Genomic DNA, 27,015 nt, shown 5'->3' with positions numbered 1-27,015 from the left:
GCTCAAAAACCAGAAGAGAAATAAAAAGCATTCAAGATTTATTATGTCTAACATAATCTCCTGACTCGGGGGCCTGCCCCATGATTTTTAAACCATTGGGACTGATAGTACTATGGCAGCCAGGGTTATAAAACCTTCTTTTCTCCTAGTCTGTTACAAAGCCTTAATTAAACATTACAGTTCAGTGTGAATGGGAACTTCAGCAACCTTTATTAAACACCATTCTAATCACCCCTCAAGGCCAGTATGACAAGATAAAGGCACTGCAGCCTGTAAAGGGTTAACAGGCCCCAGCTGGTCTCATGGCTGCTTGAAGGCAGAGTATAAAAGGAAGGGGAAGCTGGCACAAAGGGAGGCTAAGGGGTGGTTGGAGCAAGGAAAGTCTGTGGCGAAGCATTGCCTGGTTGTTTTTCAGTTGATTTGATTTCGTTTTTTGTTGTTGTTTGGTAGATATTAAACAAGCCCCGGGGAAAGGGCCTTAAAAGTACTGAGGCTTGGAGCTTTATTTCCAATCCCTGGCTGGCGAAACTGCCCACCAGCTTCCAGTCATGCAGCTATCTCACGCTCATGGATAGGAGCCCTGCTAGTGGATGCTGATGTGAAATAGGGTGATTCATATTACCTCCCAGGTGCCCCACCCAGTCTCTGCCACTTTGTAGGCTCATTTGAGGTTTTTGGCCAAGCAGGATGTTCAGGCCGTTGGTGTTCCAGACTCCGGGCAGATTTCTACCCCTAGGGGGCCACAGCCTAGCTTCTATCAGTGTAACCCAAGCTGTGTATCTGCACATGGTTTGGATTAAGATGCATTTAAGCATGTTTTAGTTTGCAGTTTTCTTACGGAAAATTTGATTAAGCTCCCACCTACCTATTCCTGCTTGAACAAGAAAAGAACGAGTTCAGCACAGCATGACATGCCTGAGGCACAGAGCTGTATCAATGCAAATATATTCCATGAATATCTACTCCGATTTTAGTTTTAACAATACCTATCTCTTATATAGTGCTTTTCCTCAAAGCACTTTACAAAGGAGGTCAGTAGCATTAGCGCCATATTACAGAAGGAGAAAATAAGGCACATTTTAAATGAATTTGATTTAGTTGTGCTCTCCCCTTGGGAAAAATCCTTCTATTCACTCTCTGTGAACATTTATGTATTCTAGTCTTATTGGTATAAACGTCATCAAAAGCTCAGAACCAGATCCTCAGCTGGTGTAAACTGGCATAGCTCCGTTGGCTTCATGTGGATTTACACCAAAGGAGGATCTGCCCCCCAAACTTCAAATTTGCAATTAGAAGCACTCATGTCAGAATCCCTGGTATGCTCACGCAATCAAGCAGCAGAAACAACACTGTAATTTATCTGACCAACCACAATGAACCAACACATGTTGGATAAAAAAGAGAACTTGTAGAAAAAACTTTGCCCGACCCCTCTCCATCAAATCTCTAAAATGATGAATAAATTAATGGAAATTGCAATCTGCTCACAGATTTTCCATGAGTAGAAAAATAAGTTAAATTAACTGGATGCATTATTCAGTGTGAATTATTTGTTCACCTCCACAGAGTTGTAAGAAGCTTGTGAAAATTGCTTTCTCGGTTTGATAGTGTGAAATAAGTGTTACCTTAGAATCAGAGAGACATTGCGCAGTGAGTCTGGATGCAGTTCTTAAATGACCCTGTTAAATTCTATTTTGTTTACGTCTGTTTTGAGAATTTATGGCTAGATGTGTTAAAGCAACATGGTAATCTGCGCAAATATGTTTATGCTATATCTGTCCGCTGTGCTGCTAGCTGCCATCCCTAGGCTAGCAGTGTTTTGAGATGGAGTCCATGATAAAGCCCTGGGAAAGGCCATTCAAATGCAGAGCCAAAATCACCCTTGACATAAGTAAGAGCAACCCTCTGTGTGGCACCTGCTTATGCTAGGGCTCACTTTGGCCCACAGTGTGAATTATTCAGTTGATGCAGCAGTGCTTTTGTGACAGTGATAAGGGAAGACCAACCAGTTACATATACCACAATTAGATTATATATGCTTGGACTGTTGTTATCAAACAGAATCAGAATGCCCAGAAAAACCTCACAGGTACAGGATCTAGTTGTAATCCTCTTTACTTACTGTTTCATCTTGGAGCGTCTACCTCCAAAAGTTCCATTTGATTTTGTATATCAGTCATCCATTTGTTATCCCTCACACAACAATGAGACACAGGACAGCAAGAGAAATAAAAGTATAATCTACTTATATATGAATGGCACTCACAGGAAAAAAGGTTTGTTCTAGCTACAAAGGCCTTCTGCTCTTGGTTTTATTTCACAGCTACAGACACTGAAAGTTGTGACATCATAATCATAGTAACCAGTTTGGAAGTCACAGACCTATAGGATTATAATTTCATTTGAGGAACAAATTGCAGGAGCAGATTAATTCCTAAACAAAAATATTTTAATGTTATTGAGTTTTAATACGAATAACCAGGATAATTAATAACCAATTTGTTTTCTCGTGCAAAACCAACAACAGGGTAGGAAAATACAGCAAATATGCCTACACTGATTTGTCTCTAAATAAAACCTTTTAGAAAGTATTTCCTGGGATGTCAGCAATTCTTTAATAGTATTAAAAACATTTTTTAACTCTATACCATAGGGACAGTTAAACCTATTCCTATTAACAGCATGCTCCTTTTAATACTACAACATTTCCAAACACTGGGCTTCTACATAAAAACTACTGCATGATAAGCTTGGAGCCAAATCCTCAGCTGGTGTAAACTGGTGTCACTCCATTGAAGTCACAAAGAGAGGGCTACAACAGTCCATGGAGCTTTGCTGATTTACACCAAGTGAGGATCCAGGCCTACTTCTTTTCAAAAAATGAAGCAACATGTATATCAAATGATATATACAGTATTGCCAACTTCAGGAGATCAAAGATCATGAGATTTTTTTTAAAAGTTGATATTGTGTTTTTTAGGTCAGTCTCTTGATTTCTGAACTCCCCCACCCACTCTCCCAGATGTACTGGGTAAGGTGATTTTGACCCTTGCTGTAGGAGCTCTCACTTCCACATCTACCTGTCTCCTGCCCAGCAATGAATTTTGTCCCTCATCATTTCTGTCCCCACCTAATCCCCCTCAATTCAGCCCCCCATCAGTTCAGCCCCCCACCCCATCAACCCCCACCACCCTCAGTTCACCCCCCCAGCACTCACCCTGTCTGCTCAGAACCCACCATCAATACAACCCCCGCTCCCTGCGTCAGCTCCCACCATACTCACTTCAGCCACCCTGCAACCCCCAGACTGTAGTTCAGCTCGCCCAGCCTCACCTCTGCTCCTGAGGGTTCTTCACCCTCTGCAAACCCAGAGGGGCTGCAGTGGGGTCCTCTCTCCCACTTCCAAGGCTGGCAGTGAGAGCCCCGGCTGCCCCAGAGCTGTGGCTGACAGTGGGAATTCCAGCCAACTGGGACTGGCTGACAGTGGGAGTCTCTACTCTTGTTGCCCAGGGATCCCACTGTCAGCCCACCATGCATGGAAGGGCTCCGTGGTCAGCCCCAGGTAGCTCTGGCTCCTGCTGTCAGCCCCAGGGTCAGCTGCGTCTGAAAAAAAAAATCCTGACATTTGAGAGTTCTATCGTGCAATCATAAGTCAGGCTTTATTTTACTTAGAAATCGCATCTCTCACGATTAATTCATGAGAGTTGGCATGTCGGTATATCGTGAAAACATCTTGTTCAATTGCAGGGGCCAAACAAGAAGAACGATGAAGCTAACAATGTTACTTGTTTCATAAGAGCCTGTTGACATTGTTTCCTTTTTATAAAATTTGAAACTATGGAGATAATAGAAACAAAATAACAGTGAGCAGAAAAGAAAGGAACATAGAACACCAAAGAGGTAGAAAACGAAGGGGATATGTTAAGGGATTTTTCAGTTTTGTCACTGTTAGCGACCATCTCAGTATCATGGAATTTTTTCTTTTACCATTTTACCTGGAATTTCTGAACCTGGCAGGGGAGTAGGCTAGCACAATAAAGCTGTATGAAAATGCCTCAGTTCTTAGTATTAATGTAAACACTTTCCTGCTGCATCCCAAGCAACTAGCACATTCATATAATTCAGTCATATGCCATCTAGTGACCTTTCTAGAAGTTACAACATATCATTTATTAAAAACGCTTACATTAGACATGTAGCCGTGTGGGTCCTCAGATATTAGAGTGACAAGGTGGGTGAGGTAATACCTTTTATTGGACCAACTTCCCCTGGTGAGAGAGACAAGCTTTTTGAGCTACACCAAGCTCTTCTTCAGGTCAGGGAAAGGCACTCAAGAGTGTCATAGCTACATACAAGGTGGAACAGATCGTTTAGCATAAGTAGTTAACATATTATAAGAGACCATTCAAGATGAAGTGCCTATTCACACATCTGCAGTCATCACACAAAAAAATGAGAGCTAGAGGATTACAGATTGTTGTAATAAAGTACAAATTCCATGTCTTTATTAAGCCCATGATTTTTTGTATCTAACAAAGTTATGAATTTAAGCTCTTGTAGTCGTCTTTTGAAGGTGTTGACATTAGATATGAGAATGTCTGAGATGTTCTTCTCTGCAACAGCTGATATAAAACTTTAAGGGTTCCACTCAAAATTAGTCGTAGAAGAGGAGATCCATATGCTAAAAGCTCTTATTGTAAAATACATTTTATTTTTGTTCATGTGTTTTAATATTGTTCATGCAAATGCTATAGCACTGGTAATGTTTTGTAGAGCTCCAGATCACCAAGGCCCCACACCTACAATGAGCCTACCCCAGATGGACCCCATTGGGGATTGGGACCTAAAACAACATACAGATAACTGTAATAACTGCTCATTAAAAATATTTAATAAGCTACCAGGAAAGGAATGGGGTATGAAGGAAGAACATTTAGCAGGCAGAAGGGCCTTGATTCCAAAAGCACGTAAGTATATGCTTAAATTCCACCAGAATCAATAGGACTATTTATGTGCTTAAGTGTTTTGCTGAATCAGGACCAAAGAGAGCAAGAGAGGATGGGTAGGTGGTAGGAGCTTTATATAACTGTAGTCTGGAGCATCTGGATCTTCTGTCAATGCATGTGCACCCCTTAATAAATAATTGAGGCTCATGAAGATTTCAAAGGGAGAGCATTTCGTACTCTATATCCCTGACACTGTAAATGCTTAAGTCTATGGGCTATGTTACTCACAAAAGTAGTCCTATTATCTTGAGTGGAGCTACTTGTAAGTAAAGTAACACACTTCATTAAGTGTTTGCTGGATTAGGGCTGTAACATGCAGTGTTTGTTCATTTTTACTAAGGTTATATAATTTCTATGAACATCTGGATCTGATATTAAAGTGTTCTCTATTGTAACGATGTTTTTTATATTTCCAGGGTAACTTATTTATTTTAAGTACCCTTTACCGTTAAATGACAGAACAATGTCTTTGGTGAGTTACAGAATGTGTTAGCTTTTTTCAATTGTGTTTTTTATGTGCAATTTAGAAAAAAAAAATCAGACAAATCAAAAATTGCAAATGAATCGACATTGTTATTGATGCAGGAATGTCTGCAGCAGTTATGATCTTATTTACTGGTTGGCCAGAATGCATAAAGAGGATCTGTACTTGCCCTAATTAATGGCCTATTTTCAGGGAATGCTTTTAATTAAAAAGTGACATTTATGCAATGGAGCAAAGTGATGCATGATTATCACTTGGCCTATTTCTGTGTGGTTCTAATGCTCTTGAAGAGAAAGGTGGGGTGCACTTTTTTCCCTGAAAGTTTTGTAGAACACAGAAGAAGTGAGGAAGGAGGAATGAGATGCAGGAGACACAAACTTGGTGTATACGTTTGTATGTATTTTAATGTGCTCAATATATTTCCATACAGAGTGATGACAGTCAGTGTCATCCCTAGTGAACCGAATATGGTAATGTGACTGGACTCCAGAAATTCCTGAGATCTAAGACATCTTAAAATGTCATTCTAAATGTTGAATCCTCATTGCGTGGGTGTATTCACAGTGGGCTCCTGCAGGGATTGGTTCTTTGCCCTTGTCATAAACAAATAGTTAAGGGTTAATAGAACAGGAGTACTTCATGTCTCTTTTGACTGTAAAGGGTTAACAAGTTCAGTGACCCTGGCTGTCACCTGACCAGAGGACCAATCAGGGGACAGGATACTTTCAAATCTTGAAGGAGGGAAGTTTTTGTGTGTGCTGTTAGTTTTTGGTTGTTGTTCACTCTGGGGGCTCAGAGGGACCAGACGTGCAACCAGGTTTCTCTCCAATCTCTTTGATACAGTCTCTTATATGTCCAGAATAGTGAGTACAAGGTAGATAAGGTGAGTTAGGCTTATGTTTGTTTTCTTTATTTGCAAATGTGTATTTGGCTGGAAGGAGTTAAAATGTGTATTTTGCTGAAAGGATTTTAATTTGTACTTGTATACTTAGGCTGGGAGGGTATTCCCAGTGTCTATAGCTGAAAGACCCTGTAACATATTCCATCTTAAATTTACAAAGATAATTTTTACTGTTTTTTCTTTCTTTAATTAAAAGCTTTTCTTGTTTAAGAACCTGATTGTTTTTTTATTCTGGTGAGACCCCAGGGGACTGGGTCTGGATCCACCAGGGAATTGGTGGGGAGAAAGGAGGGAAGGGGGAGAGAGAGGTTAATTTTCTCTCTGTGTTAGGATTACTTTCTCTCTCAGGGAGAGTCTGGGAGGGGGAAAGAGAAGGAGGGTGAATTTTCTTCTCTGTTTTAAGATTCAAGGAGTTTGAATCACAGTGATCTTCCAGGGTAACCCAGGGAGGGGAAGTCTGGGAGAGGCAATGGAGAGGGAAAGGGTTTACTTTCCTTGTGTTAAGATCCAGAGGGACTGGGTCTTGGGGGTCCCCGGGCAAGGTTTTGGGGGGGACCAGAGTGTACCAGGCACTGGAATTCCTGGTTGAGGGCAGCGCTACAAGTACGAAGCTGGTAATTGAGCTTAGAGGAATTCATGCTGGTACCCCATCTTTTGGACGCTAAGGTTCAGAGTGGAGGTTTATACCATGACAGCCCTATTTAACATTATGACTTGGAAAATATGAGATCATCGCTGAAAGTTTGCAGATGACACAGAAATTGAGGGAGTGGAAAATAATGAGGAGGACAGGTCACTGAGAGCAATCTGGATTGATTGGTAACCTGGGCACTATCAAACAATATGCATTTTAATATGGCTAAATGTAAACGTATACATCTAGAAACAAAGAACATAGGCCATACTTACAGCATGGGGACTCTATCCTTGGAAGCACTTTTGAGAGTTGTGGTGGATAAATCAGCTGAACATGAGCTTCCAATATGACATTGTGACCAAAAGGGATCCTGAGATGTTTAAACGGAAATCCCAAATAGGAGTAGAGAGGTTATTTTACTTCTGTATTTGCCACTTGTGCAGCCACTGCTGGAATACTGTATCCAGTACCTACACTTCAAGAAAGGTGTTGAGAAATTGGACAGGGTTCAGAGAAGAGGCATGAGAATGATTAAAGGGTTAGAAAACATGCCAAATAGTGATAAATGCAAAGAACTCAGTCTATTTAGATTAATAAAGAGAAGATTACAGGATGGCCTGATTAGTCTGTCGGTATCTACATGAGGAACAAATACTTAATAATGGGCTCTTCAATCTAGCAGCGAAAGGTGAAATATGATCCATTGACTGGAAGTTGAATCTAGACAAATTCTGGTCTTGGAATCGCTGAAGCTAAGCCTGAATCTACCACTGTCTTGCTTTGTGAAATAAGGTTCTACTCTGAAAAGTGACTACAAGGAATAGCATTACAAAGTTCCATGTGTTTTGTAGTTCAATAATGTTTTTAACTGGCAGCCTGCAAATCCCGCCTGGGATCTGAAAGTCAAGCTTTGTCCTTTCTGGCTGGTATGCCATCAGCACTAATAATGGAGATGCTCAGGTGTAAGTGATGGTGAATTTGGCCCTGCAGTTGGAATTTAGTTAATTGAGATGATGACCTCACTCCCATAATTGTATTGGTTTTGCAGTGTGAAAAGGAGAAGATGGGAGTATTGAAATCAATGGGGCTACTTGCATGAGTGAAGAGCTACACACACTAAGGTTAGACCCTCATCCTGCCCTATCTGATGATTTTATTGTTTTAGAGTCTCTCTCTTGTCATAATACAATGTACGGAAAATAGATACAAACCTGCTCAAGGGACTCTAAACCTGAAATACATCAATATCTTAAATTCCCAAAACAGGAGTGCCATTAATTTCTATCCATGTTCCTCCATTCCTAATTCCATTATCTGCCACCTAGTTCTGTACGTGACACAATAATACCAGGACCTACCAGACTACCACAGAGTATTGTTTATGAAGCAATGGTCAGGTTTGTGCTACTTACCCTAACTGCTGCTAGGTGGCAATATGCTACCTAGAAAACCATGAGATTTGCAATTTTCAGTATCTCTTTGCTTAGGCGTAGCTCTCACTTTGCCGTAGATCCTGTCCTATTTATTTATTCCCTTTCCCATTAGCAGGACCTACAGAAAGCCACATCCCACTCAGGAGATTTCTAAATCAGGAGAACTGTTTTCCAGAAACAGATGTAGAACTTAATGCTGTAGCTAAGTATATATTAACGGGGGGTGGAGGAGAGAGAATACCATCAGAATGGAAGGGGAAAGGCTCCCTGAAAACAAAGAAGGGGTCATAGGCCCACTGCAGCAGTATTACCCTTTCTACTACCAGAATTAATAGGAATTAACCCTTTGGTTGTTGGAGGTTATTACAACTTGAGACTGGGCTATTTCATGATTCTACTGTTCCCTTTAAAATTTCCTAAGGGAATTCTATAGTGTTCTCACCAAACCTAACTGGTGCTTTTTAACAATACAAAGGCTTTGGGGGTATCTATTCAGATGAGAAAAAAATTCTACCCAAAATGAATTAAAAATGCACATTTTCACTGAAGTCCCTTATGATTTGGCCATTTTGTGTCTCTTCTCTGCAACATCCATTCAAACTTTACATTACTCAAATCAACATTGAGGTAATATTCAATGCCAAAGTATCATCTACGTATTTGTTTTAAATCGCCATATTTTAGTTAACAAGACCAATGTCAGGAATGTTTGTATTTGACACCTGGACTGAAAAACTCTGTTAAAAATGTGAAGATAAAGTAGATGCAAACCTTCCACCACAACAAACACATTAAAATTATAAGGAGAATGGGGAGTTGGAGGGGGGCGGATATTGGTAGTGTGTATTAGCACAGCTATAAAGGGCCATTGGGAGAATTAGTTCATGTTTGCTCAACACTTCGAAAATGTAAAGTACTATATAAGAACTAAGTATATGTATTTTCATCTCCAATACACACACATCTGAATACAAAAGGATTAGATTGTCTCTTCACACTATGTGTAAATCATGTGAATTGAAGTGAATGGAGTAACACCGGTATTAGCATCAGAATGAGAATGAAACTCTAACATCCCAGTGGAGCAATACTGTAGTGACTAATGAACAGTTGTTTCACTTCTGGGCTGTGTTCTCCACGCTGAAATAAGTATCATATTCTGAGCTAGTTGCACTATTGTTCTGGAATGAAAGAGAGATTAACCCCTTTAATTAAATTGACTTTGTATTGAAATGTGGCTATATTTAGTAACCCAGATTGCTAGAGCTGCAAAAAGTATTTCCCACCTAAATGCTTATCAATCTGGGATCTGGTAAATGTCTGCTTTTGCTGAAACGTTTTATAATGCCTGTGGGTATCTGTGTTCAGATACCATTATTGGGATTATATAGCCTGAGCAATGTCAATTTCTCTTGTTGATGATCTTGCCACCTGTTTGTTTTATACATGTGTATACTTCTGTATTGCACTTTGAAAACTTTTTGGGATTTAGAAGTATTTTTATTGAAAAAATACCTTTAGTCCTCTCCCCTGCAAATATGAACTGAGAAACAGAAACATTAAACAATTAGATCAATTAGATTTTCTATTAACTTCAATGCAGACAGGATTTCACCCCAAAAGTTATTTTAGAAAGCAATCACCATCATTATGCCAAAACAGATGTGCACAAGTCAGTGAGAAGATAGGGGAGAGGGAAGTTGCAATAACGAGGCAGAAGGCTAATCTACACTGTGTTAGAACATGCTAACTAGCATCTAAGGTTTTGCCATATGGGTATATTACATGGCAGTAACTTTAGTTAGAACTTATCTACTTTTAAAATGCAACAGTTGCACTGTGCTGCTGTAGCGCTTCAGTGTAGACAGTACCTCTGCCAATGGGAGCGATTCTCCCATTGCGGTAAGTAATCCACCTCCTGGAGAGATGATAGCTATGTTGACAGAAGAATTCTTCTGTTAACCTAGTGCTGTCTACACAAGGATTTAGGTTGACTTAACTGCACGATTCAAGGGTGTGGATTATTCGCATCCCTGAGTGATGTAGTTATGCCGCCCTACAGGGCCAGCCTTAGGATTTATGGTGCCCTAGGCGAGATTATTAAACTGGTGCCCCTGTGCCTGATCTGCTCTTAGCAACAGAAACATAAGCTTACAGTATTGGAAAACTTGCCACATTCACGTTATTAAAACCAGTTTAACTTAATTAAGCACACTGTAATGCTGATGGACTAGCACTAAAGAAGCAGCACTATAGAAAAAAATTCTGATATGACAGAATGATGCAAATAATATATTTTTTTAATTTATCAAAATGTTATTGGAAATTTATAAGAAGAGGTATTGAAACGAAGATTTGTTTTTAATTAAAAGCAATCTTTCTGGCTTTTTTGGCTGCAAAATCAGTAATAATGTCATCGTATGACAAAGACAAAGTCGTGTCTTGTTCGATTGCAAGAATAGCAAGACCAGTTAAGCATTCCTGACTCATTGTAGAGCAGAGATAGTTTTTAATGAGCTTTAGTTTTGAGAAACTCCGTTCTCCTGATGCTACTGTTACAGGAATTATCAGTAGAATACGAGTGGCAATGTACACATTAGGATATATGTCAACAAGTTTGCGGGTATGAATAAACTGTACAATGTCCATCACCGATTTTGCATGTGGCAACATTGATGACAGTGTACTCAATTCTTCATACAGTTCAAGTCCATTTAAATCAAAACTATCACCGTGCTTCAGGAGGCTCTCTAGGTTCTTGCACTTTGTCATTAGTTGCTCTTGTTTTCCTATTTCGTTGAATTTAGCTGTCATACAAAAATCCAAACTGTTCATGGTGTACTTGCAAGGTATTAATCCTTTCATCAACAGCAGATACTGCTTTATCCATCACAACATTAAAAAATTCAACCTCAAATTTCTTTTCTGGATCGTCTATGGGCTCATCTGCTCCTTCATATTCCATTTGTCGTTTTTTCCTTGAAACTCGTGTCATATTCGCACATGGAAATTTTGGTTCTACACCGAGTGCCTGTGCAAGCTCTCTTGCTGTAACCTGTGCTTCTTTGAATCCATGTTCTCTGTATTTCACTAAAAAGTCTTGTGTGTTGTTTAGTAAGGTAAGTGTTGAATCAAGCTGCATCATTGGACTCTGCATTATTTTGCTTACACTTCAGATTTTAACAAGAATGTCATACCAGATTACGACAGATGTTAGAAACTTGAAGCTGGATATTTCAGAGGCCGATGACTGTGCTTCACTTTTAGCTTTTGGATCTCTGGCTTCTTCCGAAATAGCAACCAATGCTTCATAAACTTCCTCAGATTGATATCTCAACGTTTTTACACTTTCTCCTCTGCTTTCCCAGCGTGTCTCAGATAGAGGCTTAACGGTAATACCATTGACATGTGCTTTGAATATTTGCCATCGTTGAGTGGAAGCTGAAAAGAGCACGTAAATGCGTTGCAGCAAACCAAAAAAAAATATAGCTTCTACAGAAGACTTGGCCATATCATACAATATCAAATTAAGGCTGTGGCATGCACATGGAACAAAAAAGGCTCGTGGATTTTCTCTCAGCAATCCAGCTTGCACGCCAGAAATGCATCCTTTCATATTGGTGCCATTATCATACCCTTGTCCTCAAATGTTCATTATGGACAATCCCATTTGTTTTAGTTCATCAAGGAGAGTTTGAAGAAGTCCAAAACCTGTAGTGTCTTGTACTTCTAAAAATGTGATAAACAATTCCTTAACTGTAATCTGTGCTGAATCACTAATGTCGACAAATCTCGCTATTAATGACATCTGTTCTTGATGACTTATGTCCGGAGTGCAATCTAGAATTACGGCAAAATATTTTGCCAAAGTAACCAATGAAACAATTTTGTCTCTCACTTTATTACTCATTAGCATGATCAGTTCATTTTGAATTCTTGGTCCCAAATAGCGGTCATGTATTTCATTTTCAGTTACTCTTCGGAGATGTTCACTCATCACTGTGTCAAATTTTCCCAGCAGTTGTACAAGGCCCCAAAAATTTCCATTTTGGGGCTGGAATAATTTCTCAATGCTTCCTCTAAAAGCAAGATTGTTTGTTGATAGATATTCAACAATAGATAATAGACGTCCAAGAACACGACGCCAATGCTGCTTTTCTTACTCCAGCAATCTTTGATTTTGGGCATCAAGAGTTGTCTGATTTTTTAACCTTACACTCAGCTCACACCATTTGTGCATACTTTCAATGTGGTATTGTGCCTTTTCATGTTGTGGTAATATGTGACTAAGATTTTTCCAATCATTAATACCCATGGTTGCTATCTTAAAATTGCAACTATTGAAAATCTTGCATGGGAAACAAAATACAGCATCCTTGCATTTAGAGTACACAAGCCACCATCTGTTGACAATTTCACCATTAGAAAGTCTTTTGTAGTAATTGTTTTTTGTGAATTTCCTACCTCTAATGTCTTTAGGATATTCAAGACCTTTTATTCTCACAGGGCCTTTCTCAAGTATAATGGCACAGTATTCGTTGTTTAAAGATTGCAGCCATGTGCCAATGTCATCTATATCCTATGCTAGTACAGTTTCAACTGTTTCAATTTCTTGTTTTGTGTCTGCATCTGTTTCAAATGATTGTTCTGTGTGTTCTTGTGTTTCTTGAGCTTCATCTGCACAAAAATTTTCTTGGGAAGTTACATGATGATCTTGATCAACTTCGTTGTTTTCATGATGTACAAACTTAAGTATAGAACCCTTCTGTGCTTCTACAGCTAATCCTATTTCATTTTTCCGTTTTCTTTTTTGTGACCCAGAAGGTTGTTTTCGATAGGACATAACTTATAAGGGTGTTTTTTAAAGAATAACTGTTTAAATTATTGTTATTATCAGAAATATTATTTAAAATAGCTAATATACGATAGCCGTGAGCCTGTGAACTTGAGCTAGTGCGAAGACTGAGACACAGTAGAGTTGGAAACCCATGTCATTTTTACAAAGCCACTTTTTAGTTTTAAATGTATAATGGGCATCAGTCTTAACGTTAGTTACAACTCTATATCAACTTTATACTGTAAATAGATCAATGGCATTATCCAGTTTAATAAGCTGGGTTTCCAAACAGTGGGAAAATATAACCCTAGTTTTACTCCGAGGTAAAGCACAAAGTGACCAAAATGAAGTCAGCACAGAATCATCTCATCTAGATTAAGGTAGCACAGAAATGTTACAGAAGTCCTGTTGTGCCTTATTTTTGTTTGGAAAGACATTAGCAATAGCAGCACATTCACATGATAAAATACATGATAAATCACTGCCTCTAAAGTTCCATCAAAAACTGGTATTTTCACAGCTCTAGCATGATCTGCTGTACAGATTCTTCACAAAGAAGTGTCCCTGGCCTTTTTAACTCATATTAACTATGTATTTACTTTATGAAAGTTGGAGAAAACATTGTGAAAAAGTAAAACATTGGCTGCCCAACTTCTGGGCTGGCAAAAGTTATACTGACTCATAGGGAAAAAAAAAGCAGGAGAATCTTAGTACAACATATGGTCACTCTATTCCATGGGTTGGCAACCTTTCAGAAGTGGTGTGCCAAGTTAACTGTAATTTAAGGTTTCTCGTGCCAGTAATACATTTTAATGTTTGTAGAAGGTTTCTCTCTATGTCTATATTATATAAATAAACTATTGTTATTATCTGAGGTCTTGGCCACTGGTCCTGCTCAGGCCACTGCCAGCTGAGTAAATGAAACCCCAAACCGGCAGCGGGCTAAGCGGGGCTGGTGGCTGGAAACCTAGACAAGGATCCCAGGCCCTGCTCAGCCCGCTGCTGGTCTGGGGTTCTGACCACCAACTCCTGCCAGCCAGGATCCCGGCCGCCAACCCCCCCTCAGCCCGCTACCAGCCTGGGATTCTGCTCACCTAGGCTGGCAGGAGGCAGAGTGGGGCTGGTGGCTGAGCTCCTGACTGGCAAAGGCCGGCAGCCGGAACCCTGGAGTAGCAGTAGGCTGAGTGCTGCTGGCACCCAAGACTGGCAGCAGACTGAGCCACTCAACCCCCCACCGGCCCTGCTCAGCCCGCCACCAGCCCACTCAGCCCGCTGCCGGCTGAGTGAATGGAACCCCAGGCTGACAACAGGTTGAGTGGTTCAGCTGGCCTGCTCAGCCCACTGCCAGCCTGGGGTTCCTTGGGGGTCCCCAGGCCAGCAGCAGGTGCTGAGTGGGGCCGATGGCTGGTATCCCAGCTGGCAATAGGGCAGCAGCCGGAACCCCAGAGCAGTGATGGACTGAGCCGCTCAGCCTGCTGCTGCATACCATCAAAAATCAGCTCACCTGCCACCTTTGACACGTGTGCTGTAGGTTGCCGACCCCTGCTTTATACACTAGTAAGGAGATGAGTATATTACAGTTGTTGGAGGGCTCTTATCCGGAGTAACAGGCTATAGGAAAGTCAGTCAACATTTTTTGTTTCTCTGATGAAAACTGGCCCACTCCCTGCCTCAAACCAAACCTGTCACTAATAATTGTCAACAACTTAATTTTCTGTTTTTGGCTAAGATATTCATTTAAAAAAAAAAATATTGAAATTGGATTCAGGATTGTTAGCAAGAATTTTTGGCAAACAAAGTTGTTAAATGACAATCTAAATGACAACACAGTACTGCTTTCATGCTTGGCTCACCCCCCAGCCTGCTGGTCCAACAGCTGCAGTAGAGGAGGAGATAGGTGGAAAACTGCAGGACCCCAAAATGCACCTCTTGGGGTGCAGAGTGGCAACAGCAGCAGCAAACCCTCAGGTCCAATCACACACCAACGGGCACCACCACCAGCCTTATGGACCATGGTGAAGTTAGCACAGCATCTAATCTCAGGGACAGGGCACCCATGGAGCCACAGCAGCTCATCCTGCCCTGTGCAGCTCCCCCCGGATGAGATGGATCTCTGGCAGCTGCCAGCCTGGGAAAGAGGCGCTCCCCAGCTAGGGTGGCCAGATCCAGATGTCCTGATTTTATAGGACCAGTCCCAATATTTGGGGCTTTGTCTTATATAGGCACCAATTATCCCCACCTAGAGTGACCAGACAGAAAGTGTGAAAAATCAGGATAGGGATGGGGGGGGGTGTAAAAGGAGCCTATATAAGAAAAAGACCCCAAAATTGGGACTGTCCCTATAAAATAGGGATATCTGATCACTATACCCCAATCCCCTATCCTGATTTTTCACACATCTGGCTAACCCCAGCCAAGCCCTGTGTGACATTCCGATCCTGGCTGCCTGCCGAGGAAGTGAGTTACTTTCACTTTCATTCCTCAGCAGGCAGGCAGGCAGCCTCCTCCTCTCACTTATCCTCCAGCACCTCACCCAACCCAGCCCTGACGGAGGGGAGGGAGGAGAGAGAGAGGGGTGCTCCTGGGGAGGAGGGAGAAAGGAGGGGGTGCTCCATGGGGCAGGGGGGGAGAAGAATGGATGTTATGGGAGACAACAAAGGATACTGGTTCCAGAGCCGCAGAGCCTGCCTCACCTCACCTCAGCCGGGGGGAAAGAGTCACACTCACAGGTGAGCTCCTTCCCCAACCCCTACCCCCTCCCTTTCCCAGAGACCCCAGCAGCCAATCCATTCCTCAGACTGTGCTGCATTTGGCTCTCTCTAGGACCCAGCAGCCCTGCTTCTACAATGTCTGGGCTGCCAACAGAGTGGTGCCCCCAGGCAGAGTGAGGCCCTACGCGGCTGCCTATTCTGCCTATGCCTAAGGACGGCCTTGCCGCCCTAATTTTCTAGTGTAGACCCGGCCTTAGTTGCCTTGAAGTACCTTGCATCCACACACCACTTTTTTTTTTTAAAGCAAATTATTTGGCCTCTGGGGTTGCAGTATGTAATCCTCCTTGGAACAGGAGTAACTCAACTTTGCAGTGTGTTTGTTTGCTTTAAGGCTCATGTTGACCCATTCTAAATAATTTAGCTTCTGGCAGTCCTCCAGCTACAATCACTACAGTGCATTGCTTCAGACCTAGATCTTTGTATGCCCTCAACTTCTCTGGAATCATCTTAACTGAATGCCATCTCTCTGTTTCAATCCTGGCAGGCAGCCAGGACTGTTCCTTTTTGATATCAGGCACTAGTGAATTCACATACCCATTAGAGTAGCCATCCCCCCATCCCCCGTACCTCCACGTGGAACCCTTCAGAGGTCCTGGACTTGATGGCTATCTTTGGAGAACTGCACGTTCAATCCCAGCTGTCATCAGAATGTAAATATCTAAAAGTTGAAGTCAGAGCACATGAAGGAGAGGGATCACTCCTGAAGCTGGTCTCGGTGCCAAAACAAAGCAAACAAGCTCTGACACAAGTATCTGTGGAAAAGTGACCAGAACAAGGCCTCAGGTATTGCAAAAGTACAATCCAGGTAGTGGGAGCAAGTGATACTACCACCAAATCAAAGAATGATGTAGATAGTTTTCCACAAAGCCCAGCAGACAACATGGCCAGCAACCCAAACCCTCTTGACCCAATGCATGCTATGGGGCCCAACCAGAAGGAGATTTCACAGGGCAGCCAAGAACAGGATGAACCAGGAGATGTGGAGATTATGCAAGAGTCCCAGCAGCCAGCCTCTGAATGCTGCAGAGGAGATCTGTATGTGTAAGTATTATGTGCTGGATTATATTACTACTGCATAGGGGAAATTAAACTACTTTTCTGGGTATATGCTGTCCACTGCCACGTTGGGCAAAGCCAAGGGCTTCTCTCCACCTTTTTCAGCATTTAACAATCCCCCAGTGTGCTCAAAATGGAATCTGTTTTATTTCCCTGTCATATCAAATCCCACAATGTGATGGAATGCACCCCAGTATTCACTCCCTACACACTATTGTAGTAACCTTTGTACAAAATAGGCCTTGAGGTATCATTTGAAAACTAATAACTTGCTGGTCAATAATCATGGTGAAATGTATGTAGCAAGATTCTATGTAAAGTTATGAACATAAGCTGAAATTGTGACTGAAGTGTGTTTACCAGAAAAGTCTGGGAAGTGGGTAAACCTGTTCTCAAAGACAAAGGACAAGTTGACGCCCCTAGCCAGGTGACCTATCAACTTTGATGAAATCACCTATCAAGTGGCCATTCTTTGGCATGGAAGGGAGGTAAGCCAAGTGACAAGGGAGGTCAGCATTTCTGAATGCACAGGTGAATGGAACTTCCTCTACCAGATTCCCCGTTTCTTTGCTCTCAGCTGGAGAGAACTTTATCTAGGGGTCACTCTCAGGAAAATGTATTTTAAAGGGGAGCCGGACCATACAAGTGAGGGGCAAAACCACCCCAAGTTCTCTACCCTTATCTCTCTCTCTTTTTCACATAAGAGGCCAAAAGATGCAGCCATTGGACCTTGGGAACACATCCTGGCCTGAGAGTTTGGTCGGCAATGTTACTTCAGCATGCGGCAAGAGACTTCACTTTGAACCAAGTCTAACTGGTTATGTTCAGAAAGCATTTTATCTTTATTTTTCCTGTAACTATTTCTGACTTTAATGCCTTATACTTGTACTCACTTAAAACTTATCCCTTTGTAGTAAACAAACTTGTTTTATTCTTTAATCAAAACTAATCCAGTGTTGGACTATGTGGGTAACTCCATCTGTGGTGGAAAACTGTTGTATCTTGAGCCCCTTAGAGGGGCAATGGACCTAGGAGAGGGCTGGACAGTGCAGAACATATGTATTTTTGGGGAGGGGGGGGACTTGGGACTGGGAGTGTGTTGTGGCCACCCGGCATATGGTAACCAAGTCTGTTGGAAGCCAGAGAGTGACTGGAGTGTTTGCTAACAGGTTGCTGGCATCAGAATTGCTGTACCAGGGCTGTGGCTATACAGACACTCTTAGTGTGACCTGCATGCCGTTTGGTTGTTTGTGAAGGGCCCAGGTTGGGGGCCATAGCAGCAGAGAATTGCGAGGCACCTCAGGTTGCAGGGCAGGTGGTGACAGAGCCCCTCACTGGTCTGGATTGCACCCTGGAATGTCATATACAGTCACTGGATATACTTGCCACCTCCATTCTTCCCCAGCCCAAATTGCGGCCTGCTCACTCTCCCTCCCTCATCCCCTTTTCCATGGCCTTCTCCCCTTCACTCCAGATGTCAGCACTATGGAGTTTAAAAAATCAAATGTGCTGCATGGCAAATGTATAGCAGCAGATACAGAAAGAGAAAAAGCAATAGAAAACAGAGAAGTTACCTTGTCTAATGGTTTCATTAATGCGCTCAGTTTTTAGTACAGTTGAAATTTCATTAGGTAAATGGCCCAGCTGAGGCTACAGAGACATTTCAAGCGGCATAGAGATCTTAAGCTATTTGGGTTTAGGACAGTTTTTAGGACAGTTTAGGACAGAATTGTATTAATTTTGCAGTGAACTTTATGCTGATCTATAGCATAAAAGAGAACTTAAAGCAAAGATTGTGGTGTCTTTTTGGCACATGCACTGGAAGGCAAAGTGTCTTGGGACTGTCCACATAGCTAGTGATTCCTTTTCACTCCTGCACCAGCTGGGTGGACACCATCCTGGTGTATAGCAGCACTGCATATCTTGCTGGCTTGCCCATTGCCTTTTTAAACAAGACCCCTCTGTCTCCAGGGGACGTGCCTTTGGGTAACACCATCCAATGAAAAGGCAGATTGCTGGGGGCACATGCAATTACTAACCTGCAGACGGCTGCCTCTCACCCACCTAAAATCAAGACAGACAACCAAATGTCCATCCACTCTTAGCCCTCAACCATCTGAAACCAACATAGCTACCCAAACATACATCCTTTGCTGCAGGGACCCTATGCAAGGGGGAACTAATTTGGAAAACATCTTACCATTGCAAAGGGAGTCCCAGCGTGTGAAGAGCGGATGGGAATGGTACTCCAAAATGGTGGGGAAAGAAACATTATATCATTGTTGGCAATGGAGACTGGTTTTGGGACAATAAGTACTTGTGCTTTTTCTGATTTCCCTTATTTGTAATGCCACATCCCATGAGCAAAGAAGAGTCTGAAAGCTCTCTGATTAAACAATCAAAAGGCAAGAAAAGATATGCTCCAGGAACTAGTGAACTCAATCTAAAAGACGGTCATTAAGGCAGACTTGTGGAGGGATGCTTTCCTAGAGCAATCTCAAAGGACTGAAATGGAGTGCCTGGCTCTGGAAAGGAACATGATGCAGACAACTCAGAAGCAAACAGCTGTGATAGAGCACGTTGTGTTACAAAGGCCAAGCCTCTGGCCAGTCTGATGTCCTGCACATTGTACAGAATACACCACACTGACTACCATTTCACTAACTCTAATGACAAGCCCTTCCCACAACAATCAGCCCTCCAGGAAATGAAGGAGAACTCTTTCAGCTGTATCACCTGCAGGAGTTTGTGAGCACTCCTTAAGATGGCCATGCCATAGTTCCACTGGTTTTATGTTTGCTCCACATTCTTGTTTAATTGTTTTTGTTTTTATCCAAGAAAAAACGTGTTACTTATGTTTTTTGTTAACTCAGTACATTCATTTTGGTACAACTCTACTGAAATATGTCATCCAGGGTATGTCTACACTGCAAATAAAAACCTAAGGCTGGCCCATGCCAGCTGACTCGAGTCCAGCTGTGGGGATGTTTCATTGCAGTGTAGACATCTGGGCCCAAGCTGCAGCCTGAGCTCTGGGACCCTCCCACCTTGCAGGGTACTAGGCCCCAGTATTTGCAGGGCACTCCAGTCCGAACTTGCAAGCCTACACTGCAATTAAACAGTCCCTTAGCCCAAGTCCCATGAGCCCAAGTCAGCTGGCACAGGCCAGTTGCAAGTGTTTAACTGCAGTGTATTCATACCCTGAAATACCATAAATGACAACAAATTCCCCTCTCCCTCCCTCTCCCGCCGCAATTCCCCATAAAAATCAAACCAACACATTTCCTTGGTTACAGTACATTCATTTCCATAATTACCCCCCTGATTTCACAGAAGGAGCACAATACATCCATGACCCTCTTTCCTTGACCACTTGAGACATTTTACAGAAGCACCCTCTCTGGGTGTCCATAATGTTCAAAAGGTCTCTCCACTCCACCATCTGCTCCAATCCAGCCTTCATGGCCTCTGCCGCCAGCTTCCCTTAGGTCTTCCAAAAGAGTCCCCTGACATTCTGCAACAACTCAGGATAAAGTTAAACTGCTCCTTTCTCTTGTCCAAGCAGCCAGTGAAAGGCTTCATAAATCAGGGAAGCAGAAAGTAAGTTGGGTCTCCCAGACTGACCGGAGGAATCATAACTCCATTAACAGCCATAGGAGTCTGGGGAGCACACACTCCCTTGCTCATCAAGCAAACAGGTGTGAATTTCTAAATATCCTGACATTAGGATTGCCAACTTTCTACTCACACAAAACCAAACAGCCTTGCTCCGCCCCTCTTCCGAGGCCCCACTCCTGCTCACTCCATACCTCCTCCTCCTGCTGCTCGCTCTCCCACACTCACTCAGTCGCTCATTTTCACCGGGCTAGGGCATGGGGGAGAGGGTTCCAGCTGTGGGTGCAGGCTTGGGGGTGGAGCCGGGAATGAGGGATTTGAGGTGGAGGAGGGGGCTCTGGGATGGGGTAGGGGTGTGGGGAGATGTGAGGCTTCTGGCTGGGGGTGCAGACTCTGGGGTGGGACTGGGAATGAGGGGTTTGGGGTGTAGGGGGGTGCTCTGGAATGGGACTGAGGGGTTCAGAGGGTGGGAGGGGGATCAGGACTGAGGCAGGGGGTTGAGGTGTGGGGGGGATGAGGGCTCTGGTTGGGGGTGCGGGGCTTTGGGGTGGGGCAGGGGATAATGGATTTGGGATGCAGGAGTGGGCGTCCTGAGACTGAGGGGTTTGGAGGGTGAGAGGGAGATCAGGGCTGGGGCAGGAGGTTGGGGTGTAGGGGCAGGGATGAGGGCTCTGGCTGGGGGTGCAGGCTCTTGGGATGTGGAGTTTGGGGTGCAGGAAGGTGCTCTGGGCTTGGACTGAGGGGTTCAGAGGGTGGGAAGTGGATCAGGACTCGGGCAGGGGGTTGGGGCATGGGAGGGATGAGGGTTCTGGCTGGGGGTGTGAGCCCTGGGGTGGGACTGGGGAGTTTGAGGTGAAGGAAGGTACTCTGGGCTGGGACTGAGGGCTTCAGAGGGCGGGAGGGGGATCAGGATTGGGGCAGGCGGTTGAGGCGCAGTGGGACAAGGCAGGCTCCCTGCCTGCAATGGCTTCGCATGGCTCCCGGAAGCAGCGGCATGTGCCCCCTCCAACTCCTACGTGGAGGTGTGGTCAGGTGGCTCTGCGCGTTGCCTCATCTGCAGGCGCCGCCACTGCAACTCCCATTGACCGTGGTTCCTGGCTCTTGCAGCGGGGGCAGCACATGGAGCCCCCTAGCTGCTCCTACGCGCAGGAGCCAGAGGCGGGACATGCCGCTGCTTCCGGGAGCCATGCGGAGCCATGGCAGGCAGGGAACCTGCCTTGTCCCACTGTGCTGCCGATCAGACTTTTAATGGCCCAGTCAGTGGTGCTGACTGGATCCACCAGGGTCCCTTTTCGACCAGGCATTCCGGTCGAAAACTGGACACCTGCCAACCCTACCTGACATTATGGACCTTTCCAGACCACCGCACATTCATCAAGATTAATCTTCCACAGTGATCAACCTTGCAACACTATACGAAATGCATCTTCCTGTTGATAAAGTCTTTGGCCTGGTGTGGGGGGCAGAAAATAGGCATGCATCCTCTGTCATTAGTCCCTATGGGAATCGCATCCTTGGCAAGCCATCGGTAACCTCCTGTGCATTACTGTACTTTGTGACACGATGGCACCCTCCTCATAGCATCACAATCCTCCATGATGACAACCCCGACAGTTGATCTTCTACCACCAAGTTGGTTAGCTACTGACTGGTAACTTCCACCTGGGGATGGCAACATGCTGCTCCATGCTGAAAGGAGCTCTCATGTTGGTGTTCTGGTGCTGAAGCTCCAGGGAGAGCTCTGTGCAGGTTTCCAGGAAAGTGTTCTTTGTCATCCTTAAGTGCTGATCAGTCCAGTTTTGAATCACTACACTCACACTAGTCACTTCTAGTTGATTGAACCCAGAAGCAGTGCTCCACTGAGTAAAGATGTTCCAGATAAATACCTTGCAGAACTAATTGCTCAATTTTCTCCTCCTCCTCCTCTATTAGCCATATCCATAGCATCAACAGCCCTATGAAACCACTGAGCCTCATCCATCCATCAGTCCGACTGCAAATGCGTGTGTATCATCCTGTTTGTATTAATGATTGTCATGAGCACAGTGCTCAGCACTGGATCCTCCATGCTGCCTGACAGCAGTTTGAAAATGGTAATGTCAAAATTAACCGCTGCCAGGAGAGGAATCATGGGAGTTTGCTAGTCTGTTCCCCAGTTGCAGAATTCCTGTAATTCCCAGTAGGCATCCTGAAAATTCATTGCATGAAAAATCACAGAGCATAGAGCGAAGTGACACTGTGATTCAACCAGTGACCTGGAGAGATAAATGCATAAACTGCTAAAGCTTGAACTAAAGAGTCAAATATCTATAACAATGCACATTCTCGGCAGAGGCAGATTGACACAGAGGAGGCCCTGTAACACACATTCACAAGTGGGTTACGATTGTAGCAGGGGATATCTGTCCAGGATGCTGAGTGGTTAATTTTAAAAAGCAGAGCTGTGTAGATGCAATGATTAAGAAGGAAAGTACTTTAAACTGGTATAATACCAGCATTGCCTAGTGGATAGAGTTCTGCAGGGGTTCTATCTTTGGTCTGTCACTGGCATGTTAGAGTGGATTGACACAGCAATTAAACACTCATGACTGGCCCATATCAGCTGGCTCTGTCTGTTTAATTGTGGCATCGACATTTGGGCTTTTGCTGAAGCCCGGACTCTTGGGTCCTCCAGCCTCGCAAGCTTGAGTCAGCTGCTACAGGTATTTAATTGCTGTGTAGACATACACTGAGATGGCCTTGGATAAATCACTTCTCCCGTCTACCTCATGTTCCATATCTGTAAAATGGGGATAAATAAAAGTGATTTCTTCAGTAGATCTCAAAGTGCTTTACAAAGGAGAAGTGCTATCCAAGAGCTAGGTATTATTCAGCTTTATAAAGTTAAATTGCACTTTAGAGCTAATCTAGTGTAACCTCCTTATGTAGACATGGCCCCTGTGTAAACAAGGACTGTCATGTTTAACATTGTATTCCCACCTTGAACCACAATCATTTGATATAATGGTGAGCACAGGAGTTCCTCTCTATACTGAGTGATAAATCACATTTAACATCATGTTAGTTGGGTCCCATCTCACACTGCGAGAGATAATTGAGCAAGGAGATTTAAAAACAAAATGATGTGTGAGACTGTAAGTGTCCACTTAAATCAGACACAGAAAAATGTCCTTTTTCCCCAGCAAGACACTGTAAAAAACTATAGCAAAATGCCTCTCACTGCCTCCCAAACCTCAGTCCCAAAAAGGGATGTGAATACATATTGCAAAATCCTGGTGGGGAGGGGAGAAAGATGGTAACACAAAGAAAACTGACATCCCTGTCACATATGTGCACAACAAACATGTGCAAACTTATTTAAGCAAAACTACTTACAGATAGTGTTATATTTTGAAGGACTAAATAACAGAATAAATGAATAACCAAAACTAAGGAGGGAGTCATTTCTATTAAGCCGTACTTTACCGTAAATTTTCATACTTAGCCAAACTTACCTTTGGTCCTGACAAAATACTGCATGCATATTGAGTATCCCGCACACAATTCAGTGGGCGAGGGTGACATCACTGATGGAGAGTGGGTGTCCCATATGTCCCAGGCATATTCTCACTAAGCAATTAGGGCTTTGAAAATATGTCTCATTTGGGGCAATCAGGTCTCTCTCAAAGGGAACATTATTGCTCTCCAGAAATAGTGTGATGAGCCCCATATTTAAGCTCTCTCGCGCAGGGGTAGCTTAGCAGCATGCACGGAGGAGCAGGATGATCAAGCAGAGGCAGGGTGATCAGCCCAAGTCTCCCTGTAGCTGGGTGGCGGCATTTTAACACCTCTCCACGCCAGATCACGAGTGGGTCACAGGCTCCCGCCCTGCGGCATTGACCTCCTCCTGCCTTCCCCTTACCCCAGCCCTAGTCCCTGTGCCACACTCAACATCAGCAGAGTCCCAGCTGCTCTCTGCTGACCTGACTGGGGCCTTTTACACACGGCGCTGGTTTCCGGGAGGGCCTTTCCCCGAAGCACCCTGTGCTGTGCTTGTGCTGTGCTGCTTGTCCTGGAGCTGGAGCAACAACTTGCTGCAGGGAGCAGAACTAGGTCAGTGACTCGCTGGGCTGGAGCTAATGCACCCTCTGTTAACCCAGGAGTAGGGAATCTGACCTCCCCCTCCTGTGGAGTGGCTCCTCTCCTTACATCCCCCAATCTCTCTCCTCTTCCTCATGATTATTAATTAACCCTGGGACTGTAGGTTCTCATCTGTCCCACCCTATCCCTGATATTAACCCCCTCCAGGCTGGTGTCTCTTCTCTCCCAGTGTGAACCCCTGGAATTTGGGTTCTCCTCTCTGTCTCGCTCCCCCTTGCTCCAAAGTAAAATTAATACCTCGTCTCTTTCTCCCCAACTCCCCCTCATATCATATTGTCCCCCCAAATCAGTTTGCTTTATCTTTCCCCTCCTTGGCTATATTTGTATATATTTCCCCGTGGAGTTTTAGAAAGTACTTTAGTTTGTTTTTCCTGCTTTTGATAATTAAAAAGGCAATTATAAACGGTGATACAAAATGAGGGGGTGGGTCGGTTGGTTTGGTGGTGGGTTTTGTTTGTTTTTTTTGCCAAGCTGTTTGGAAGACTGTTGTAAAAGCCTATAGAAATCTGACACGTGATTTGATAATGAAATGGGAATGTGCAATATTCACAGAAAATTAGGCACTTTCAGGCACCATTTAAAAAAAAATCAAACCCATTGTTTTGGTTCAAATAAATCTGTGATTATTCTAAGACTTGCCACAAATCTTTCTTTGTTTCTCTTCTCCCATCTTTACAAACTGCAGGTTAAAATGGAGCTAAGGTAGTAAATATCTCTTCATTATTTAAGAGAAAAATCCTTAAGAGGAGCTCTAGTTTTCACAGAAAGTGAATATTACCTGAATAAATTCAGAGCTAAGGTTACACTTCAAATCAAACACTAACAATATATGCAAATACACAGTCAGGGTCACCTAGACAATCTTAAACCTTCCTAGTGTTAGGATGGGGTTATAATCTTAGTTGCTGGAGTGGATCAAATGCTGTGAATTTTGAAATGCTAGTGACCTTTCCTTTGTTCTCCCTGCCCCAGGAGATTCTCTGGTATGAAGCTGTCTGTAGTCTCATGAGGCTGCTTGTTTTCTGTCTGCATGTTACTGAATAATGTTTGAACCCTGTTCCTTTTTAATGCTAAGCTCTGTTGATTATTAACACCATGTTTAGGAGCTCTTGCCACAATATAATATCTGTATCACTGGCTGAATTGCTACTTCACATACACATTAAATGCAAAACAACAATCTTTTGAAGAAGGAGGATTTGATAAGGATTTTAAGGTGTTTGCAGGCTGTAGACATTTCAAATCCACTTAGAAGGTGAGGAGTTCTGGGGTACAACGAAGTGGGTTTTAGCCCATGAAAGCGCATGGGTGCCACAAGTACTCCTGTTCTTTTTGGTAATACAGACTAACACGGCTAGCACTCTGAAACCTGGTATAAAACAAGTGTATCTAGGATACCTAAGTGTAATCTCACCTTGGTATGCATCTGGCATGTGAGTTATTAAATTTTTGTTAGAGGCTTGTAGTTCTAGATATAGCAGCTACATATCTATACTAAGTGTCATAACAACATTTGAAGAAGAGTGTCTTTTTCATCAACAGAAGTTGGTCCAATGAAATATATGACCTCACCCACCTTGGATCTCTAACATTCTGGGACAGGGCCGCTCAGACAATTCAGGGGGCTGGGGTCCTCGGCGGCGGGGGGTACCTGTTGCTGAATTGCTGCCGAAGACCCGGCACTTCGGCAGCGGGTCCCAGGGCGAAAGGACCCCCTCACCGCGGGTCTTCGGGGCACTTTGGCAGCGGGTCCGAGAGTGGAAGGACCCCCTGCCGCCGAATTGCTGCCGAAGACCCGGAGCGGAAGAAGCTCCAGGGACCTGGGCCCCGCGAGAGTTTTCCGGGGGCCCCGGAGCGAGTAAAGGACCCTGCTCCAGGGGCCCCTGAAAAACTAGTGGGGACCCCTGCTAGGCCCGGGACCTGGGGCAAATTGCCCCACTTGCCCTTCCTTCCCCCCCCCCCCCCAATGGGCGGCCCTGTTCTGGGAACAACGCTGCAAATAGCACTTTTACATTTGATACTATGTGGGGGAATTGTCCTGAATTATTGTCTGGAATCCAGTAACTTTTGGTGAAAAGTTGTAAAACTTGTCACTTTTTCAGAAATGTGTGTTGTGTTAACAAAGGCAGGAACAG

At 43.6% G+C, this 27,015-nt stretch overlaps 1 protein-coding gene and 1 pseudogene across 4 annotated transcripts in view; one reads left to right on the top strand and one right to left on the bottom strand.

Moving 5' to 3' along the window:
- The window catches only part of ECHDC1 (ethylmalonyl-CoA decarboxylase 1), a 90,888-nt gene that overhangs the window by 25,467 nt on the left and 38,406 nt on the right, over positions 1-27,015 (top strand). The window contains exon 1 of one of the 4 annotated variants that reach the window (XM_030556255.1): positions 24,699-24,832. The exons of the other annotated variants lie outside the window; for them this stretch is intronic. The gene's annotated coding sequence lies outside the window, so the exon portion shown is untranslated. Of the gene's footprint in view, positions 1-24,698; positions 24,833-27,015 lie in introns of those variants that run through there. 4 annotated transcript variants of the gene reach the window in all.
- Positions 9,577-13,022, bottom strand: LOC115649392 (annotated as a pseudogene).

Source organism: Gopherus evgoodei, chromosome 3, assembly GCF_007399415.2.
Source record: "Gopherus evgoodei ecotype Sinaloan lineage chromosome 3, rGopEvg1_v1.p, whole genome shotgun sequence".
NCBI lineage: Eukaryota > Metazoa > Chordata > Testudines > Testudinidae > Gopherus > Gopherus evgoodei.
This window is presented reverse-complemented; position numbering and strand designations above follow the sequence as displayed.